The 23,665-nt window shown below is 31.7% G+C and overlaps 1 non-coding gene across 1 annotated transcript; it reads right to left on the bottom strand.

Moving 5' to 3' along the window:
• Nucleotides 1–3,999: 3,999 nt before the first annotated feature.
• On the bottom strand, nucleotides 4,000–4,073 carry Trnai-aau. The gene has a single exon. It is a non-coding gene; the product is annotated as a tRNA-Ile (tRNA).
• Between the last annotated feature and the right edge of the window lie 19,592 nt (nucleotides 4,074–23,665).

Here is a 23,665-nt window from a genome sequence, read left to right as displayed (position 1 = left end):
TTTAATTTTATTCTAGTACTCATAATATGTATACAACAATATGATCAACTATTTCAGCAGGGAAATAATTACAGGGTCCAAAATGTCAACATAACACTATTTAAAATGCAATCAGTAACCAAAGTAACTTACTGATATCATCCTCCTTTCATACATATCTGAAAATTTGATATGCTTATATTTCCGTAAATAAATACCATTAATTAAACACTCAACGCACAATATTCCTCGCACCAACTAACACCTTAATGAGCTATGACTATTAAAATACATAAGTCATCTCTCTTCCGTTTGTTTAATATATCTTTGCAAATGTTTTATGTGACGAAATAATTCACAAATGGAATGTACCTTTCATATTTATTAGCGACGGATGTGTAATAGATTAATAAAATACGAAATATTTCATTTGCTATTAAGCCTCCGAAAATTAGAAAATGTATTATTACAACTGCCCATTCAATGATGAAGATCTGTCAGTAGAGTCTATTTATCATTCAACCCGATTTATTTAAGGATGTCCACCATGGAGAAATGAAAGGGCTAAAAAGTTTTGTAACATTTATAGATTACCAAAAAAGTGGATTTTTTATAGTTTTTAAACAATTCTAAATTTAAATAATTATCACCTAAAAATGCCAGGAAAAATAAAATAATATCTAAATATTAATAATAATAAATAGCTTCTAGATATTGGTAGACGATAGTGACGCCTTCTTATTCATTCTATGGAGATAAATAATTAAACAGCAGTTTAATATGATGTAATCTAATCTTACTATTTTATAAAAGGAGCAACTTTTGTATAGTAAATAGTGGTTTGTTAGTGTGGTAAAGTAAAATACCACACTAACAAACCACTCTTTACTTTATAAAAGTTGCTCCTTTTAAAAAATCATAAGATTAGTTCACATCGCATTAAGGCTATAACTCCTATGCTCCTTTATATGTAATGTGTCGAAATTTTGCTAATTTGAAGGGCAATATTGATATTTTCCATACCACGGTGTCTAATATTAAGAAATTATTTTTAGGATAACTCTATTTAAATATTTTTTATTGTTTGTCAAATATTGTCGTATTTTCTGTGTATTTTCAAGTGTTCTTGTTTTTTTCTACAGCATTTTGTAATAACTTTGTATTTGAATAATCGAAATATCTACGTGAGGTGGTGTCAATAATTTTATATTCAGTTATGGCGTTGTCCAATTATTTCAAATAATCTTTAAATTTTACAAAAAAAAATGTTTGTGAAAATTTGTATTTCTTTGTTAAATGCCAACAGTTAGAATTTCTGTATTTAACAATATAGTAGACAAAGCTTAGATTAGGTTATTATTTTATATAGGTAATATGATGGTATTAAAAAATAATGAAATTACACAAAGTATTTTAAAAGCTATTAAAAATTTTGAGGGCGTCCTTTAGAGGCCTGTATCTCCTCTCTAGGGAAAATTTGTATAGGAACATTTCATGTTATTTTAACGCCCCCGTATAAATCCGAGAGATTGCCCACATATTCTGGGACACCCTGTATAAAAAAATAAAATATTGGTATATAAGTTTATTTAAAAAGAAAACAAAGTGTTTTTTAATTTTCAACTTTTATTTGAACACGTTTTTTTTTATAATAAAGGAACTATTATGTTTTGGCACATTAATAGACCACCTTATATTTTTACATATTTTCTAATGGAACACTTTCCTACAGTCGCCTACAATTTGAAGATTTTATCCGAAATAGTGTGAAAAATAAGACCAAATAATTGTTGTGCTGTAGGAGTAATTTATATTAGCAGCTACATATAACAATACGATTTGAAGCCATGCGAGCATCATTTGCATCAAAAACTCCTGATACACATTTTTAGAAGATGGTATAAGAAATAGGCCCACCAAATTACTCATGTTGTGTTTCTACAACCCACAATACAGCTAATAAAAAATTGTACATAGCACCGCACCGAACATTAACTTTGTGCAAATGTAGTTATGAAATATTTACAGACATATATATCTATTTCTCCTGGTATTTATAGGTAGAAAATATGTGATATATGCAAAGGGATTTATTTTTAATATCTACTGTATGATTTTCATATTCAAATTGATATAAAAAATCGTTTTAAAATCAGTTCACATGAATTAATAGCAAAATAAGCTCAAATTTAAATTTAAATTATTTTAAATTATTCCATTGTTAACTATTATCATTCGACTAATAAAAATCGTTTGTACCTATCCTAATTATCATTTCATCAAGATATCTCTCCAAATTTCCATCACTTACGCCCCTAGTCCCTCTATCCATCAAAGTCTTACCGGTTGCATATCCTAAATTGCAATCCAGACCACATTATTGCGTAATCACAATATGCAACCAACAGTACGAGGAAAGCTCAGGTATTTAACCTATCCTTCGATGTTAAAATGACACATTTGTCATTAATGTACTTTTCTATTAATGTCATATAAAAACTATACTTTTATACAAGTTCTTGAAAGCAGATATGTTACAATAAGATACCGAAGTGCAATATGAACTCTATAAGACACGAAACTATGTTGGAACATAATTCTAATACATCAGGGTCCGGGATGTGTGAGGGTGTAGAATTGTGAAAGTTAACATGGATCTAAGTTATCAGAAATCAAAAACTGTATAACTCTGGGTACACCCGCAATTCCAATACTCGGGATTGTAGAACCACGAAAGACCATATTGATATGGATCTCGTACAGCAGAAATTCAAGACTATACCTATGTATAATTCTGAGCTTACTCGCTATCGCAATACTATGAGCTTAGGATCTGTGAAACCACGAAAGACTGTGTTGACATAGATCTCGTACATCAGAATTTCAAGTCTATATAATTCAGGGTAAACGAGCTATCCCAGCACTTGAGACACGCAACCCCTGTGAGCTAATGATCTGACTGTGAATACTTCTGTTACTGAGTCAGCTAAAGATTCTCTTTCCAACTAGGGGGACTATAACAGAATGTTGTAGTTCTATACCCTCGCGTCTCTCGTGTTACAAGGTTAGAGAGTTATGGGGTTATGCGGACCATGAATTGGAATGTTATTCCAATCAATGACTACTCAGGTCAGTTTGAAACCTCGAAAACCGCTTTCCAGAGAAATTTCTTGGTGTTAGGGTCGAAATGCGAACCAATCCGGGAATTCTGATTTAGATTCGGAGTCAGCGGATCAAAATAGTATAGGATGTACCAATGTAGTCCAAAGCCCAGTCCACTTTTTGTTTGTGGCACTGAGAATTTATTAAAAACCATATTTTGCATCCCATCTTTGGTAATTCAATAGGATAGCACATTGTTTAGGACAAAAAGGAAAAAATCGTACGTCTGTTTCTTCTTGTTTTCTTTGATGAGAACGAGGGGAATAATTTGCCAAAATTTGTGTGAAATATTTAAACACATATTTGATAGTTAAAAGATCTCAAATTAAGTAACTATGCATAGGTATAAGTTATAATTATTATAAGTATGTATATCTTATTTATTTAAGAACCTATTTGAATGTAGTAAATCAATGGAAATGCTCTTTTTGATAAACGTGACTATAAATTTCAATCTGAAAATTACATAAATTGGCTCATTCAGTAGTACATTAAATACTAACTTCGTTAGATTTTATTTCAAGGATCTGAGCGACTAACAAATAGATATTTATAATAGATAGGTAATCTAATTAGATGTATATTTTTACAACGTAAAAAAAGAGACAGGAAGTGCTCAGAAGTTAAAATTATTCACAATATCGTTGGTAGAATAAATATTATTTTAATAATAGGAACATCAATTCGGTTAGAGGAAAATTTAAGTAAACAGTTATACATCTATTATTTCTGTACGTATTTTTATATGATGCAGATCACCTAGAATTGAAAAACAGTACAGTATATCTTGAAATTTATAATTAATTTTAAACAATACTTTACCTTCATGCATTATCAATACTTATAATAAAAAAAAATTGGCCCATGGGGGGATCGAACCCACGACCTTCGCGTTATTAGCACGACGCTCTAACCAACTGAGCTAATGGGCCACTTGGTATATATTCTCTTGATATGATATACATCCTACATATATTTAGGTTTATAAACAGGTCATCCTGTTATATCCTACATATATTTAGGTTTATAAACAGGTCACAGTATTCTTAGCTTCTCGCCATGAAATGGTATACTCGAAACATCAGCCAATCACAGCAAAATAGCTTAACATCCTCAGTGTTTACAAAACAATATTGTCCATGCCGAATCTAGTAGAGATAAGATCGATGTGCAGAATCAATCTAGAAGCTTGTCACAACTTCACTTTACATCAGACCAAATTTTATATTTTCCAATAAAATTTTTCCAAAATAGAATTTATCTCGACCAAATTTGAATGACACAATATCAAAACAAAAGTATATTTTTGAAAAATAATATACCTATGGAAAATTATATAAATTGAATTAAATGCTCAAATGTTGTTTATTAACGGCGAGGCAATACCCTAATCTAGAGAAAAACGTTTATTGAACATTGTCTAATATTTCCGGGGTGAATGAGCACATTTCTTGTAGAATTCTGTATTTTAAGGCCTCAATATTTATAAGCCTACTAAAGTAAATTTTAAATTATCCAAACAAAACCCAAAAAAAATATTTAAAACCAATCTGTTGATTTTAGTGTTATTCCCGAACTCGACATGCATAATGAGAAGGTGTTCAGTCTTGCTGTAACCAAATTATAGGATCAGGTGTTCTGCATTAGAAAACAACACCGCTAAATCTGGAATTAGTTTAGATCGGAGGAAGTCCAGGTATTGTTCACTACCCAGCATTCCCTCAAAGAAGGATGTTGGATAATTCGATTATTCACTCTTCCATGCACATGTTACCCTTTTGGGGATCTTGTGTATTCACCTTCTTTCATCGCCCAAATAACGGCAGTTTTGCTTATTGATGGTACCATTTCAACAAAATGTTGTCTCATCACAATAAACAATATTTCTAATGACTTCAAGATTGGAGAGTTCCACAAAATTGATCGATCAAAATCATGGGTTATAGAGAAGTCTCAAATCTGCCCTTTTGACATATTAAGATATGAAGAGACTTTCAAAGGATTAAATGTGAAATGTTCTTCACCATTAACAAGGTTCTATGTCTTCATTTAAATCGTTGGACGTCCAGTCCAGTCTTATGCTTATTTCGTACATATCCAAGATCTTGAAATTTGTTCTCAACTCGATTTACTGTTGATTGCTATATTAGAGGACGGTTTGGGTTGAGTTTCATTGAATAAAATAGGGATTCCTTCATGTCTCCGATTTCTACCTCCACACCCAACCCAATCAAGTAATATTTTTGCTATCTTATTTCTTAAATCCATAAGGAAGTAATACATACGCACTTCACTGAATTGTGTTTGACATCTAAAAACACACAAATTGCATTTTTTTACCTATACTTTTGCTTCAGCCGTATCAACGCCCGCTCCAATATTGGCATTTTCATTCACTTTTTTGTTGTTATATTCAGTGTAGAAGCTGTCAATCAAGATATCACACGGAGTACTTCTTAGTGGGGTTGAGGGATGAGGGGTTGAAAATTACATCTCTGATGGTTGAGTGAATGATTTAAAAGAAAATAAAGTGTCCGAGCATTTTTTGAAATATTTTTCTCCGCGATTTTATAGACTTTTATCCGTTACTTTCAGGAATCACAATATAATCATAATCCATGTGAACTTTTTTGCTTTTTTGCAGTACCCTTTGCTTTTTAATCTTTTTGCATAGTTCTAACACCTTGTATAACGTTTCCATTCGCGTCTAGAGAAGTTATGTGTCCCCAGAATAATTGTCAACTCGAATGTATGCACTTCTCATTAAATTATATATTCAAGTAAAATTAACGAAACGTATTATTCAGCCGAGGAAACATTTGAGTCACAACCTAAATATTTTAACTAAGGTGGGTGTTGGGCCGCAGCCAAAGTCTCTGTGCAAGATTTAAGTATCAGGAAATACTAAACTCGAATCCGTAGAGTACATCTGAGAGGAATGGGATTTTGTTGAGAATTCTCTACATTTTATTCTACAGGCTGACAAAATTGTGCAGAAAGTAATTGTTGCGCTGTGAGCCGAGGCCGTAATTCACTTAAGCCTCAAAAGATTAGTCGCAGGTCCATATATTCCGGGTGTTACATGACAAGCTTCGAAAAGTTAAACGTCAAATTTCTCATGCAGTAAAAGTCTTATGAATCATGGGTCTGAAACATCTCCCGAATTATAAAAATAATGATTTCCGTTCGCGAGAGTTCTGGACATGTGTGTCATGATTTGCCGTTCAACTCATCCTTAATGCTCGTGAAAAGGAAAATTGTTGAAATATGTTGTAAACTGAAAAAGGAAAACAGACAATACTTTACTTACTTCTTTTGACGTAGTTAGTTACTAAAATAAGAGAAAATATCAGTAAAAGTGAAGAGAATATAGAATAATTTGAGAAAATGTATTTTTTTACGTAACAAAATCCTTTGATCTGTGAAAGTCGCACCAAAGGACCCAATATGTTATTATATACGTTTATTCGAATTTAGGCGTGTGGATTAAGGAAAATTTTCAAGTTTTTCCATTATCTGATTAGTAATTTAGATATAAAAGTTTCTTATAGTGGTATACGTCATAATAAAGTATACTTTCCCTGCTTGTCATTGACTTTTGGTCTAAATATTTTCTACTAGCCTGGTAGCTATCGCACTAATTTTCAATTAATTTAAATGTACCTCTTTTCTTCCACACGATATACAGGGTGCTTATTAAGTACTTGTACCAACTTTAAAGGGTAAATGGACGCTTTGTATCTCAAGAACCAAGCCGTTGCAGACCCATGTTCATATGAACTTTTTGTCTTAAAATTAGTCAAAGATTCACCGTTTAAAGTTTGTACAAGTACTTAATAAACGCCCTGTATTAAAATTAACGGTATTAGCGAAATCTAGAATAGTTAACACAATCAAGAACTCCGTTAATAAGTCCAAATATTCCCTGGCCAAATTTGCCATTCTATATTTATCTCACTGGTTATAAAAGTGACTTGTCCTCTTGAAAATTTAGATAACTATTCTCACTCATATCTTGGACAAAATAATACAACTAAATAAATTTTTATTAACTAATGAAATTTTAAACTTTTAGGTGGGCACTTATTTTTCCATTTTGTTAGATATTTATTTATGGTCAAATGTTGAAAGGCCATATACGTATATTGTTCACGCCTTTAAAATATACAAACCTTCGGGAAAATTGTCGTTTACAATAACAAAATGTTAAATTTAACCCACGTCACTATCAAAACGCTCTTAACATCTTCTGTTTTTGAAACTACAATGTACTTAATTTTTTCCTTTTGTTTACGTATCTATACGTAACGTGTATGGTATAATCCAACAAAATTAGTAAATATTGTGGGAAGTTGTGAATTTCTCTGCCAATTTCTCAATAAAATATATAAAGGAACAGTTGAAGCTAGAATGTACTAGTCTATTACAAACGTTAGAATAAATATCATAATAAAAAATGTATAAATAATTATAACTTCGTTTTAGTTCCATTATTGATGATTCTCGAGTAGGTAGTTCAAAATAATTAACCACACTTGTACGACTTGCAAATAATACTACTCTCTATCGTTCTTCTGCTATCTAAACGTTATTTATTGGAGTACTATTTACAATATCAGCAACTTATTTGCCTTTTGTATTTACAATTCTCTCCACAAATAAAAACTAGAAAGACAATTAAGGATGCCATCCTGACAAAAGAGTGTTTTTTACAAAGACAAAAGCAGAGACGTACTATTTCATTTAGAAAAATATGCCACCGATACCCTGTACCTCCACCACTGGAACATGTAAATTTTACGAAAAGTCCTCGGATTTTGGACAATGTTTACATAAATGCATGTGCCCAATTTCAAATTATTTCACTTACTAGTTTTTAAATTATTTAAGAAAATTAAAAATGTTTTTTGAAGTTTAACACCCCGTATCTTTTTAACAAAACGCCCTAGATAAAAACTTTATAGGAGAGACTCCCCCTAAAATTCATCAAATAATACGAGGTTTAATTTTTGGTCACTATTTATGAATCACCCTGTATGAAGGTGAACATCGAAGCTTTATTTGGTATTATCCTTGGTAACAATTATTATTACATGATGATGTACTCCTCGATTTTACTCTAAAACTGTGTTTTCTAGCAAATCTTTTAAAGAGCAATAACTTTTCAGCCATCGTAATTATTTCATGCCCCAACACATTTTCCAAGAGACAATGAAAAACATTTTATTTATCATGCGTCTGAAAGATTTTTAATATGTATTTGAAGATGCTGTAACCCCGTAAAATGTCGTAACTGAATTTATTGTGTTAATTTTCATAAAGAAACATCCCCTAGATGTTTGGCAGTCGAATTAAAAAACGCCCTATACAATAATTGTGTGTATGTTATTTATGTATTAAAACTACTTGGTAGTAATGTATACACATATTTTTTTTCTCATTTAATAAAAGGGAAGTACATTTTAACTTTCCCTTGCCAATATAAAGCAGGAAAACTTACATTAATTATTACCGTAGAGAAAATATTTGTATTTTACGAAGTTCTTAGATTTCGTTAGATCTAAAAATAATATTCCACATTCCTTTTGTTAAACGTTCGCTAGAACCTCATGAACTTGACAACTTATATATTAATTATTGTTTCCTGCACAGATCCTGATCTGAAATTATAAATATATCACCAAATATTTATGCAATTTTTATAAGCTTTTTATTTATATATAACCTGCTTAACCACATAATGATCTGTGAGAAAATAATAATTAGCAACAGCTACGTTATTTATAAACTTTATGATCTAAGTCAGAGTTTCACTGAGGTGAAAAAACAAACATTTGGCATAGATTCGAATATACATATCCTCTACCAAAAATAACGTTTAAAGATCCTTCGCCGAAAGAATGCACTGATTTGAAAAACAGGTGAGCATGGATACAGGTAAAATAAAATTTTAAAATTTACGCTCAGCCAGCATTATCATAAATTTAACGTTATTCATTAGGTGAACGTACTTGGTAAGTTTCCAAAAACCCGCGAAACAGCTCGCACTGTACAGGATGTCACTTCATATTTATTAATGCTTTACATCCTCTAGTTTTAAATCCTACAGACACATTCGCTTTAAAAAAATTGAAAACTGTTAATTTAAAATATTTAGGTTTCTTAAAAATATCAAGGAATACGTATACAATTGTACCTCCTATACTACATTTCGGTCATAATTCTAGTTAAATGATAAAGAACATGCAAAAAATAATTAAAATATCATTCTCGTTCAAAATATATTACCTTTACCTTTAAACAATTACCAAACATAGTTATACTCGATGCATTCCATAATTTTCGAGAAAATGTAATGAGTCATACAAAGTCTTCAAAAATGTTTACAATCCACTTGAACACCGAAATTAGGCAACCAACGCTACTGTTAAGCTTACCGTTTAAAATGGTAACAAACATTTAATATTTCCAATTGTTTTAAAAAATGATCTCACATGTTTTTATGTTAATCAATCTTGTTCCAACGAAAAATACTTTTTACTCTCTGTTTTAAACAAAAACTAAACCGTTCCAAAAATAAACAAATGTCAAAAATACCCTGTTAACGACTTTAGAAACAATGGATACAGTTTATTTATTTAATGTGTTGCTGTTATAATTTCAAAAAGTAAGAGAAATATTTAAGTTGTAGTGCAAGGGACTTTATTTTTTCCGATGTTGTTTACATCTTTAGTTATAAATATTTCATTATTACACATCTTATACAAATAAAATACAAATTTCTAGTAACATTTATTAGAAATTTTACACATAAATAGAGTATAATTGATTTCCAAGACTTCCTTGGTAATAAAGTAATTTGAGATTTGTTCAATTGTATACTTTCACAATCAAAGAAAACATGTTATTAATAATTAACACACACCTCAACACCACCAGACACTTTTTTAACTTATGCATTTATTCTTGAATAGTGAGCAACAGGGGTCACACGTTAATCAAGCACCCAAAGTCATGACATGCGAAAGAACTCACGTTAATCAAGCATCTTAAATCCTGAGAAGCGAGGAAATTCACGTTAATCAAGCACTTGAATTGTGAGAAGCGTGAAAACTCGCGTTAATCAAGCACACCAAATTTTTAGAAAAAAAGGGAACTCACGTTAATCAAGCACTTGTATCATGAGAGGAGAGGAGACTCGCGCTAATCAAGCACCCTAAATTCTTAGAAGTGAGGGAACTCACGGTAGTCAAGCACTCGAATCATGAGACACTACGAAACTCACGTTAATCAAGCACCCCAAATCCTTAGAAGCAAGGAAGTTTACGTAAGTCAAGCACTCGAATCATGAGAGGCGAGAGAACTCACATTATTCAAACACTTGAATCATGAGAGGCGAGAAAACTCACGTTAATCAAACACTTGGATCATGAGAGGAGAGGAGACTCACCTCACGCTAGTCAAGCACCGTAAATCCTTAGAAGTGAGGGAACTCAAGTTAATCAAGCACTCGAATCATGAGACTCTAGAAAACTCACGTTAATCAAGCGCTCCAAATCCTTAAAAGCGAGGAAGCTTACGTAAGTCAAGCACAAATCCTTAAAAGCGAGGAAGCTTACGTAAGTCAAGCACACGAATCATGAGAGGGAACTCACGTTATTCAAACACTTGAATCACGAGAAGCGAGAAAACTCAAGTTAATCAAGCACACCAAATTCTTAGAAATGAGGGAACTTACGTTAAGCAAGCACTTGAAGCATTAGAGTAGAGGAAACTCACGCTAATCAAGCACCCTAAGTCCTTAGAAGTGAGGGAACTCAAGTTAATCAAGCACTCAAAACATGAGATTCTCTAGGACTCTCGTTAATCAAGCACTTGGATCATGAAAAGCGAGAAAACTTACGTTAATCAAGCACCCCAAATCCTTAGTAGCGAGGGAACTCACGTTACTCAAACACTTGGATTATGAGAGGAGAGGAGACTCATGCTAATCAAGCACCCTAAATTCTTAGAAGTGAGGGAACTCGCGTTAACCAAGCACTCGAATAATGAGATTCTAGGAAACTCACGTTAATTAAGTACCCCGAATGAAACAGGAACGTACTAGGTACATGTCACCTCTTCTGATTACAGNACTTGGATTATGTGAGGAGAGGAGACTCATGCTAATCAAGCACCCTAAATTCTTAGAAGTGAGGGAACTCGCGTTAACCAAGCACTCGAATAATGAGATTCTAGGAAACTCACGTTAATTAAGTACCCCGAATGAAACAGGAACGTACTAGGTACATGTCACCTCTTCTGATTACAGTGAAGTATAGGTTATGTTAAGTAATTTAATCTAATTCAAATCTGACGTGGCAGTTCTGCTAAAACTATAAAATTACATTATTGTATGGATTTGGAACCTAGCTTTTGGTTTTACTGTAGAGCTATCAAGTTACTACCTGTCTGGAGTTTTGAACGATGGATCTATAAATGTCTGTTTTGATTTAGTACAATAAGCATGCAACTTGCCAGTTTTAAATATATAGATTTTTAATTAATATGTTTCAAGCTTGAAATGAATGCGTAGATGATAAAATTTTGCATATGTTTTAGCACTTGAATGGAGATAACTGATTGTTTTCTGAAATCAGTTAAAATTTAATTGGCAAGAAAAGGTTGTATCGAGACGATCCAAAATGAAAATTAAAGAAGTAAAAAAACGTATCTTAGGTGCAACAGGACTTCAGAATATGTCAAAATGTCTTTTTTGGAATTTTATTTGAATATCTCAGGATCCGATTTATTTTTGGTAAAGGAAAAACCATAATCTGGTAAAATACAAAAAGGTATGAAGAGATAATTTCCCTGTTACGTAAGTTAAATATTAAATTTTTAACAATATTTATGGACCACCCGGTATGAAGAAGGTGAGAACATCCGATCCAAAACTCAACCTGGCATTAAAAAGAAATTTCGCCAGGTAGATGGACCCAGAGTACCTTCACATCGCCGCTGATCGGGCGCGGACGCACGTGTCTATAAAAGGACGCCCCCCACTACAGGTAACCTGAGCTAAGCGTCGCCATAGTCCCTATGAGCCAGCACAAATATAACTTCGCACGAAGTCGTTCTTCGTCGGGCCTTCAAACGAGCGAAATGTAAATGAACTGGCATATCTAATGAAATCCGAATTGGACTAATTATAAAACAATTTATTGACAGGTTGTAACCCGCGGAAAGATTTATTCGTGGGTAAGAGAAGAAATACGGTTGCTCTGTTGTGATAGAGTTTGGTTCTGGAATATTGGAAATTCCCTCCTTTCGTTAGTTAGAAGGCGTATGTTTTCTATTTTTAAAAGGAATAATTTTGAGTGGGCCAAAAAGGTGAAATATTTGTAGCCCACGGGTTGCTTCGCTTTTTGGAGTTATGGAAACAGTTGACAACGAAAAGCAACTTTATATTTATAAAATTCAACATTATTGCTTATTATACTTAAATGTTTACTAATGTAATGTTGCATTTGACATCTACTAGGAATAGAATACATGCATATTTTAGGATAAACACGATTTTCAAAACCAATTGATTTATAGATTAGATATAAATAAATACAAAGCCAAGGCACATCTGCTTCGTGATTTTGAATCGATAGGTTTGTTGTGCACTCCTCACCCAATGCAGCTACTCTCAATGAAATACCTTCTAATGCTTTTTAAAAATGATTTGAAGCAACGCACACTATACCACTGGGTTTGGAATGTACTGCGTTTTCGGTCAAAGCCAAATATGTTGCCCAGTATATTCTGATGGCTGAATAATTTTCCAACTGGTTGCCACGTCATTTGTTTAATTCCTTTAACATTATTTATGAAGAAGTCCAAATCGGCGACTGCCACGGAAGCCTGCAAACTAAACCAGTATATTCTGAGCCTAAAGAACATTGCAACTGGTGGAAATCATTCAAACAAAATAGAATTTGTTAGGTGTTAGATACCCATACGTTATCTGGTAAGTAATTCCATAATGAATGAAGTTGAATGAAATTGTTTCAGATTATATCAGAGTCAAGTAGGTTAATGTATTTTGTTACAATTGTCTCTTTATTTCCAATAATAATTACTTGGCTCTTACATGCACTCATAACCAGTGTTGCTTCAATTAAATAGATTTAATAGAATCTAAGATCTAATCTAGATCTAAATAGAACAGTTTTAAAGTGTGAGCAAAATTCTGTAAATTAAGGATTACAAAAAGTAGAGTGGCATTAGGTGCATACTGGTCAAAAGTAGTAGGTTCATGTTCCATTTTGTATTTTATTTGTTTCTTTATGTATTTTTGAGATTGTGACATATTGGAGACCCACAAAGGTATTCACTAACTCAGTTCAGTTCAAAATAAGTTAATAATTTAACTATAACGTTAATTTATAGTCAACAAGATTAATTATCGTATTAAAATGTTCATTAATAAAATATTTTTCCTCACTTTGAAATCCAAAATGTCATTTTAAATTCAGTTATTGGCGAACAAATAATTATCTGGTGACACGTATGTTCTATCTGTTAAAGATAAATCATTACTTATGGATGAACATTTAAGGTTTTTAAGCCAAAAGTGTGGGCTTCATAACAACACTAGGAACAGGATCTAGAAATTGCGCAGAATATTATTTAAACCAGAACAACGGGCTAAAATTAGTATTAAAGTGAGTTTCCACCCAAAGTTATATATTTTAAAACAATAATAATTTGGATAGAAAAGGACAAATGAAAGTTTCACATTTTATTCATCTACGTAACAATTTGTTGAATATAAAAGTTTTATAAAGCAAAGTTATATAACAACTTTTAGCGTCCCACAGTGTTCAATTTAGACCATCTACAGTTATTTAATATTTACTAACGATACAACGTCACTGATTCATATAGTTTTAATTGTTTGAAATAATAGAAAAACTACGCAGGGAGAAAATTTCTTCGGGCTACAAAGGAAGAGGGACTTTTCCAATATGGTCCTGGAATTTTCAAGAATCTGTTGGCCTTCAGAGGTCATGTAATGTCAACCAAAATCCCACAAGTGGTTACAATGTTAAGGAAAATATATAGCTATTTTAATTGAGACAATAGAGACAATAAAGTCTTGTTTGATCTGTCCAACACAATTTCTTAAAGCGAAAGAAGTATAGCCATCATGTTTTTATATACAGGGTGTTGCATCACGAGAGGGACATAGCTTAATGGGAGATAGAGGACATCTAGGGCAACTAGGATCGCCTATAGAAATAGCTCCTTGGCCATTCTATATTGAGATACAGGGTGGTATATGATTTTTGGTCAAAACTGCTTTATGTCGTAACTTTGGTAGGGAATGGAATAATGGGTTCATATATGGTAGGGTTAATGCACTCACGATNAAAAAAAGTAGGGATAGCTGGGGGTTAGGGGGTTGAAGAAAAATTAATTATTATATAACCGAAAGATGGGGGAAAATCAAAATCAGTTAACGTGTTTCGGCGTTTAATAAAAATACTCATTCAAAAGATATGAATTTTATTCCGTACTTCTGGCCATCCCTGTATATCTACTGTATTATGATGTTGATTACATATTCCTCGGTAGAATTAGCGTGAACATAATATAATTCTTGTTGTCGTAGGGATACCTATGATATGAGGTAGCCAATATTTAATATTTCTAATGTATTTCAAACGTACCGTTTCAAATTTTTAAGATACCAACTGAATATTGAAAAATACAACTGGCAGTTTTGTTTGGCAGTTTGAATTATTTTTATGTATGTTTCCTGTGACTTACCTTAGATTTAAAATAAATAGATATAAAATACGTGTTAGTGAATTTTAGCTAGTATTCGAAAACATGATGTGGTAAATTGTTTTGCATTTTACAGCGTAGGTATCTAATTTAATAGCTGATAAATTCTTTGACGACATTGTATATTAAAGTTTAGATAATAATTTATGCAATATAAACGAAATACAAAGTAATCATCACGGTGAAAGATTAGCAATAACACATTCAGTGAATACCTCTATATTTCTTGTATTATTTTGAAAACATCAAGCAAATCCAACTCATTCTTTATACGTAGTCTAAAGAGAAGTTTGATATAAAGCATATATCTACGAAAAAATATTTCAGAATACAAAAATAGAAAATAGTAACACAAAGCTAACTTAGAGGGCATAGGGTCGCATAGAGAAAGTTCTCTAAAATGACATGGAGAATTTATACTGAATACTTACATTTTTAAACACTAACACACAGATTCATCAATGAGGCGTAACGCTAGTCTGACTAGCGGAAGTTGCGCAAAAATTTTGCGCCCGTGTTGCGCGAATTTAAATAAAAAGCGTAGTCCCATTCACAAAAAGTGCGCGAAGAAGGCGCAACTATTAATTATAATGCCACGTCTATTGTCTTGTGGTTAAACTGTTATGAGGCACTGGAAATACTTTTAATAATAGATGGCAATTAAAAAAATAAAATGCAATGAACTTAATAAACTACACCTTAAGTTGCACGATTTTTATGCATGTCATGTAGAAGGTCTAAATTTTGACGAAAACTATTAGCGCAAGTAAAAGGCGCAAGGGAAGCGCATTTTTTGTGAATACGTTTACACGGGCTCAAAACTCCTTAGTCCGACTAACGCCTTGCCCCTTTCATGAATCCGGCTGAGAGTGTTTAGATAGTATTCCATTTTAATAAAGTACAAGCGTTTATTTTCTTTCCTAGCACCCACAAAAATAGAATTATACATTGGTACATATACAGGGTGTTTTTGAATGGAGTATCATAAATGATACCAGTGAATCTACATTTCAAAAGAACACGATCTGCAAAAAATCGCCTTAGTAAAATGTTCACCCCTGAAGAGATATGGGCCATCAAANGGTCACAATTAAAATTTGTAAAGTAAAGACACCTATTATTTTCTTTGTGTTTTATTGTTATTTGTTTTCCGTGTTTTATTAAATAGTCTTTGTTTCCATTTGCTTTTTTATTTCTATTTTTTAGAAATCCTATTTACTAAAAGAAATAAACTACTATGTTTATCATGTATTTTTTACTTACTCATGTCATGTGTTTCTTACTTACTCGTAATTTCATTTTAAAAGCCTTATTACCGTATATTGAATAGCATATTTAAGTAATCAATCAAAGAAAAAGAGACATGTCGCTGAGATTACTTTTTTATGTTCTTTTCGATAATCGTATGGGAATACCAAAAAAATACATACGGGGCGATGTTTTCTAGAGTTACAAAAAAAAATTAAAATTTTGCAGTCCGGACCTGGAATACATATTATTTAAAGAAAATGAGGTTTATGTATATTTATGTATTAAATATGCATGCTTATTTATAACATCTACCCTCAATTAAGCCTTCGCTAATTTTAGTTGCAAAACCATTTTTATCATGTGTCCTTTACGTAATTTAGGTTTAGAAGCCGTAGTCTCGTATATTCAATAGCTTATTTAAATAACCACCAAAGTGTAACAAAAAAAAGAAACACGTCTTGAAGATCACTTTTTTATCTCTCTTTCCGAATATCGTATCGGAATTTCAATAAAATACATACAGAGTGTTGTTTTCTAGACTTGCACAAAAAATTAACAATTTTTGCAGTCCGGACCTGGATTTTTTTGCTGTTATACATGCATACATGAAGTATCGTGAGTGCATTAACCCTACCAAATATGAACCAATTATTCCACTCCTTACCAAAGTTACGACATAAAGCAGTTTTGACCAAAAATCATAAATCACCCTGTATCTCAATAAAGAATGGCCTAGGAGCTATTTCTATAGGCGATCCTAGTTACCCTAGATGTCCTCTATCTCCCATTAAGCCATGTCCCTCTCGAGATGCAACACCCTGTATATATTTACTGTATTATGATGTTGATGTTGCATATTCCTCGGCAGAATTAACGTGAACATAATATAATTCTTGTTGTGGAAGGAATGCCTATTATACTAAGTAGCAAATATTTAATATTTCTAATGTATTTCAATACCTACTGGTAGTTTTGTTTGGCAGTTTGAATTTTTTATATATGTTTCTTGTGACTTACCTTGTGTNCTATAAAGCAAAGTTATATAACAACTTCTAGCGTCTCACAGTGTTTAATTTAGACCCCCTATAGTTATTTAATATTTACTAACGATACAACGTCACTGATTCATATAGTTTTATTTGACCGAAATAATTGAAATAATTGAAATAATAGAAAAACTACGCAAGTAGAAAATTTCTTAGGGCTACAAAAGAATAGGGATTTTCCAATATGGTCCTGGAATTTTTAAGAATCTGTTGGCCTTCAGGGGCCATGTAAAGTCAACCAAAATAAATTAATTCTCAAAAGTGGTTCCAATGTTAAGGAAAAAATAAAACTATGTTAATTGAGATAATAGAGACAATAAAGTCTTTGATCTGTCCATCACAATTTCTTAAAGTGAAAGAACATGTTTTATATACAAGGATGGCCAGAAGTACGGAATAAAATTCATATCTTTTGAATGAATTAATTTTTTTTTAAACGCCGCAACACGTTAACTGATTTTGATTTTTTCCCATCTTTCGGTTATATAATAATTAATTTTTCTTCAACCCCCCAACCCCCAACCCCCAGCTACCCCTACTTTTTTTTTAATGGAAACAAGGCATTAGGGGGCTCGTTGAAAAAGCTTATAGAAAACCGAATCCAGCCATGTTTCCATTTGAAAAAAAGTAGGGATAGCTGGGGGTTAGGGGGTTGAAGAAAAATTAATTATTATATAACCGAAAGATGGGGGAAAATCAAAATCAGTTAACGTGTTTCGGCGTTTAATAAAAATACTCATTCAAAAGATATGAATTTTATTCCGTACTTCTGGCCATCCCTGTATATCTACTGTATTATGATGTTGATTACATATTCCTCGGTAGAATTAGCGTGAACATAATATAATTCTTGTTGTCGTAGGGATACCTATGATATGAGGTAGCCAATATTTAATATTTCTAATGTATTTCAATACCTACTGGTAGTTTTGTTTGGCAGTTTGAATTTTTTATATATGTTTCTTGTGACTTACCTTGTGTGTATTATTACCTCAAAAGGTATATTTATAACATAAGATTTGAGTAGATATAAAATACATGTTAGCGAATTTTAGCTAGTATTCGAAAACATGATGTGGTAAATTGTTTTGCATTTTACAGCGTAGGTATCTAATTTAATAGCTGATAAATTCTTTGACGACATTGTATATTAAAGTTTAGATAATAATTTATGCAATATAAACGAAATACAAAGTAATCATCACGGTGAAAGATTAGCAATAACACATTCAGTGAATACCTCTATATTTCTTGTATTATTTTGAAAACATCAAGCAAATCCAACTCATTCTTTATACGTAGTCTAAAGAGAAGTTTGATATAAAGCATATATCTACGAATAAATATTTCAGAATACAAAAATAGAAAATAGTAGCACAAAGCTAACTTAGAGGGCATAGGGTTGCATAGAGAAAATTCCCTAAAATGACATGGAGAATTGAAACTAAATACTTACAATTTTAAAGTGTTTAGATAGTATTCCATTTTAATAAAGTACAAGCATTTATTTTCTTTTCTAGCACCCACAAAAATAGAATTATACATTGGTACATATATATTGCTGATACGTTAATTTGCTGAAAAGGTAATTTGATTAAATTGGCGGAGCTAATTTAATCATTTTCAGTTCGAATTTCGTTGTATTTGGAAATGTCTTAATTTGCAATAAATTCAGAACTGAGTCGAAAATTTCTGTGGCTTTGCTTGCTGCCGACGGTATCTCAGCGGTCGGTGGCATGTTCCACTAGCATCGTCCGTGATGGCTGTTGTTACTTAGCCGCGTATAGGAATTTTTGTAAATTTTCGAAACATGCTTGAAAATTTTATTTCCTGCTTGGCACCTTCCGCTGCATGTAGTAGGTCGTCTGCGATTTCTTGCCTATGGTTTTGTAATTTTAACGGGATTGTGCCTTGCGAATGGCTTCTGGAAGGTTTCCTGAATTATTTTGGAAGCATGGGTGAAAAATCAAAATTTTTGTAATTAATAATTATCTTTACAAACTACAATTATTATTAGTTACATTATCATAATTTAGTTAGCATCTATGTCGTAAATGTTATCGGAATATTTATCAACAAATGTGCAGAAAATTTAGATAACAACAAAATTAAGAGCGTTAGGCACAATCAAAGAATTCGAAAATGTAGATTTCATGCCTGCTAACACACTATAGACACCATTCCAAGTATCATTCAGTAAATTTAGCTCTGACCTCCATTCGCAAAATGTCTGTGTATACATAAGCAGTTTATGAGCAATGATCATTTGAAAATAATTAAATTTATGTACTCACTTAGATATAGAATATATGCCAAGTATTTCTGGCACTTTAATATTAAAAAAACTTTAAAGACGAAATAGATACCGAACATAATATTTAATTAAATCAATAATTAATTCTCATATGTTATTTCTTCTCCTTTCCTATTTTCCTTCTTCCTCTCTCTATAGGCTTTCCAAAAAAAAAAACAGTTTTAAATAATTTCGAAATATTGTTAAACAAATCATTCATGTGGAGACACTGGAGATGTACTTATAAACATTTCTATATTTTTTTGTGGATTTTAGTAGAAGATGAATCTATTCAATTTTGTGGAACAAACTTTCATAAACTGNCAATTTTAGAGTGTTTAGATAGTATTCCATTTTAATAAAGTACAAGCATTTATTTTCTTTTCTAGCACCCACAAAAATAGAATTATACATTGGTACATATATATTGCTGATACGTTAATTTGCTGAAAAGGTAATTTGATTAAATTGGCGGAGCTAATTTAATCATTTTCAGTTCGAATTTCGTTGTATTTGGAAATGTCTTAATTTGCAATAAATTCAGAACTGAGTCGAAAATTTCTGTGGCTTTGCTTGCTGCCGACGGTATCTCAGCGGTCGGTGGCATGTTCCACTAGCATCGTCCGTGATGGCTGTTGTTACTTAGCCGCGTATAGGAATTTTTGTAAATTTTCGAAACATGCTTGAAAATTTTATTTCCTGCTTGGCACCTTCCGCTGCATGTAGTAGGTCGTCTGCGATTTCTTGCCTATGGTTTTGTAATTTTAACGGGATTGTGCCTTGCGAATGGCTTCTGGAAGGTTTCCTGAATTATTTTGGAAGCATGGGTGAAAAATCAAAATTTTTGTAATTAATAATTATCTTTACAAACTACAATTATTATTAGTTACATTATTACAATTTAGTTAGCATCTATGTCGTAAATGTTATCGGAATATTTATCAAAAAATGTGCAGAAAATTTAGATAACAACAAAACTAAGAGCGTTAGGCACAATCAAAGAATTCGAAAATGTAGATTTCATGCCTGCTAACACACTATAGACACCATTCCAAGTATCATTCAGTAAATTTAGCTCTGACCTCCATTCGCAAAATGTCTGTGTATACATAAGCAGTTTATGAGCAATGATCATTTGAAAATAATTAAATTTATGTACTCACTTAGATATAGAATATATGCCAAGTATTTCTGGCACTTTAATATTAAAAAAACTTTAAAGACGAAATAGATACCGAACATAATATTTAATTAAATCAATAATTAATTCTCATATGTTATTTCTTCTCCTTTCCTATTTTCCTTCTTCCTCTGTCTATAGGCTTTCCAAAAAAAAAAAACAGTTTTAAATAATTTCGAAATATTGTTAAACAAATCATTCATGTGGAGACACTGGAGATGTACTTATAAACATTTCTATATTTTTTTGTGGATTTTAGTAGAAGATGAATCTATTCAATTTTGTGGAACAAACTTTCATAAACTGCTCATAATTTTCGAACGGCTTAACGATTCAGATGAACCAAGCATACGATATCGCGTCTATTCAGTTGATTCCTTTTTGTGTACTGGTAGCACTGTCAATTTTTAGGCAGCTGCCACACTTAGTATGTGTTTAACGACTAAATGAGTAATACATACCCATCCTGAGATAGAACATTAATGTCTTTTGGATTTATAAACACATGATAGTTTTTATAGACTTATGCTCTTTTTAAAACACACCATTTTCATCTAACATTTTTTTCCCAATGTGCCAGTTTACATCTTCTATTTAATCTTGTTTTTATAATTTGGGAACACCTTATATAGTACACATCAATAATATATAAATTAAAATAACCTTTTTATAACTTCCTAAATTTATTTTATTCATATGCTAACTTATCCAGCTATCACAAACTCTCAACCTCAATCAGCTATTTACGATCGCGTACTGAAAAATAAGTTTCACAATCACAAATTATAGGTGCTTTGCACTTATTTTTTTCCATTTAACATTTCACATTCGTATATTGCCAATGCTTCCTGTTTACGTTTATTGTCATGAGTTATTTCTGTGGTTGAAATAATTTAAAATAAATAGGCACTTATGTATGCTTAACCCAGTTATATTGGAATAAGTTTATATGATTTATTATTACATATATGTGTTAACCTTACGTTCACATATTTAAGGTACCTAAATATAACAATTACTCCTAATCTTTATCATTTGCTTTGCTTCGTTCATTTTATTGTTAAATATTTCTGACTGGCATTCAAGTAGAAAGGTTGAAATGAATGATGTTAAAGTTGCTAGAGTTCAAAAACTAACTTTAAAGGCCTTTTAATCTTTATGCGCTTTTGAAATACTTGAAATAGTAGTTACAAGTTCCTCTTATTCAATCTCAGGTTACGATTGGTTAGCCGATTTCATCAATATAATCAACAATAATGCTGTAGTGTGTGGTGTATTCATTTGGATTTGTTTATTAAAGCATCATTAGTTTTTAAAGTTATTACAGGTATATCCAGTGATATTTATAATTAGTGATAATCAAATTTGTAAATGCCAATTTTAAAGGTATATAGTTGAAATATATTTAATACATTACTAACTTTCGGTGACCATTACTACCATTTCCGGTGACTTTTCCATGTCCATTAATACCAAAAGTCTTTATACTTTTTTTTATAAATGAATGACAAAAGATGCTCTGAAATTCTAATGAATGATTCTAATGAAATATTCTCTTCTAAAGTTGCATTATTGAGAAATAGAACACATTGCTCTTTTCTCTCTTTATGGCTGTTCCACATATCTAACCGCTGTTTCTTATCCCTTCCACATTTGAGTATTTGAACAGTATCATGAGTCTTTTCTTTACAGATTCCGCTCCTGCACATCTATATAGATGTGCAGGAGCGGAATACAAATACTTTGTAATTTTGCGATTTTGCAAAAATATCCTTTCCCAATACATTCAAAAAACCAATTAGCAATTTGCACTTGGATATACCTACAGCACAGGGATATAAGATTACTCGTATACTTACTATATCTACTTTTTTGTCATAGTTGTCAAAAAAAAATTGAAGATTGTCTTTTATGTCGTACTGACGACTATTTCAAACAATCATAGTCTCTTCTGTACTTTAAAAATTATACCTACTCTTTATTATTTTTTTTCTACTTACTGACTGAAAATGTACTCAATAATTGCACTCAGGACTTTTTTGCTTTCATTAAGACCAATTTATTTACATTGTATTCCGAAAATTAAAGAATTTTCAAACTTCTCAAATAAGTACATTTGTCGAAACTATTTTGTCTTTTCCTAACCTCACAAAAAGATCTTGTAAGTTATTCAAATGACATCAGAAATGCAAATTCCCTTTAAGCTTACAATGTAAAAAAATTAAATCAAATTTACTCAATTTTACTCAATATTGTATTAATTTCGTCCTACATCCACAATTTTAATTGTATTAGTATCAGCACAACTTAAATTTTATGAGTGAAATTATTACAACAGAAGTGAGTGAATTTTACTCAAATCCGAGTTTCTACTAACTACCAAGTGAGCACTACACGCCATACACCACGCTACGAAATGACTTAATGGAGACGATGGGAATAGACAAAGACAACGCACGACAACCATGGAATCGCATGAGGTCACTCAATAATGAGGACATTTACTCCTATTTAGTTTAAAGTGTACCAAATACGAGTTTATCTGCAGAATTTATTTCACGGGTACCTATATTTGAGTGAATGTACTCAGTTTTAGTTCAAATATTATCACAAATGAGTGAAATTATCAAAATGCTCAATACTGGGTGAAAATGTACTCAATAATTTCACTCAATGGATTAATTCACATCGATTTTTTATGGTGCAGCTATTATAGGTACATACTTGTATTTTTAGCTCATTTCTCACTCATAAGCATCTAATACTCGATGAAAGAAAGTGTATGATGAGCAATGTCTTTGATTCGATAGAATTTTTGGAACATGTCGCGTGAAAACGATTCTGGATAAGCGGGCTTACGAATAAAGTTAAATATGGCACTGAAATTGCCAAGTATTAAACTTGGTCTATTTTAATCACGGATTTTCTGATGAA

This window comes from Anoplophora glabripennis, unplaced genomic scaffold, assembly GCF_000390285.2.
Source record: "Anoplophora glabripennis isolate ALB-LARVAE unplaced genomic scaffold, Agla_2.0 scaffold714, whole genome shotgun sequence".
Taxonomy (NCBI): domain Eukaryota; kingdom Metazoa; phylum Arthropoda; class Insecta; order Coleoptera; family Cerambycidae; genus Anoplophora; species Anoplophora glabripennis.
The sequence above is the reverse complement of the archived record's forward strand: the minus strand, read 5'-3'. Positions and strand labels throughout refer to the sequence as shown.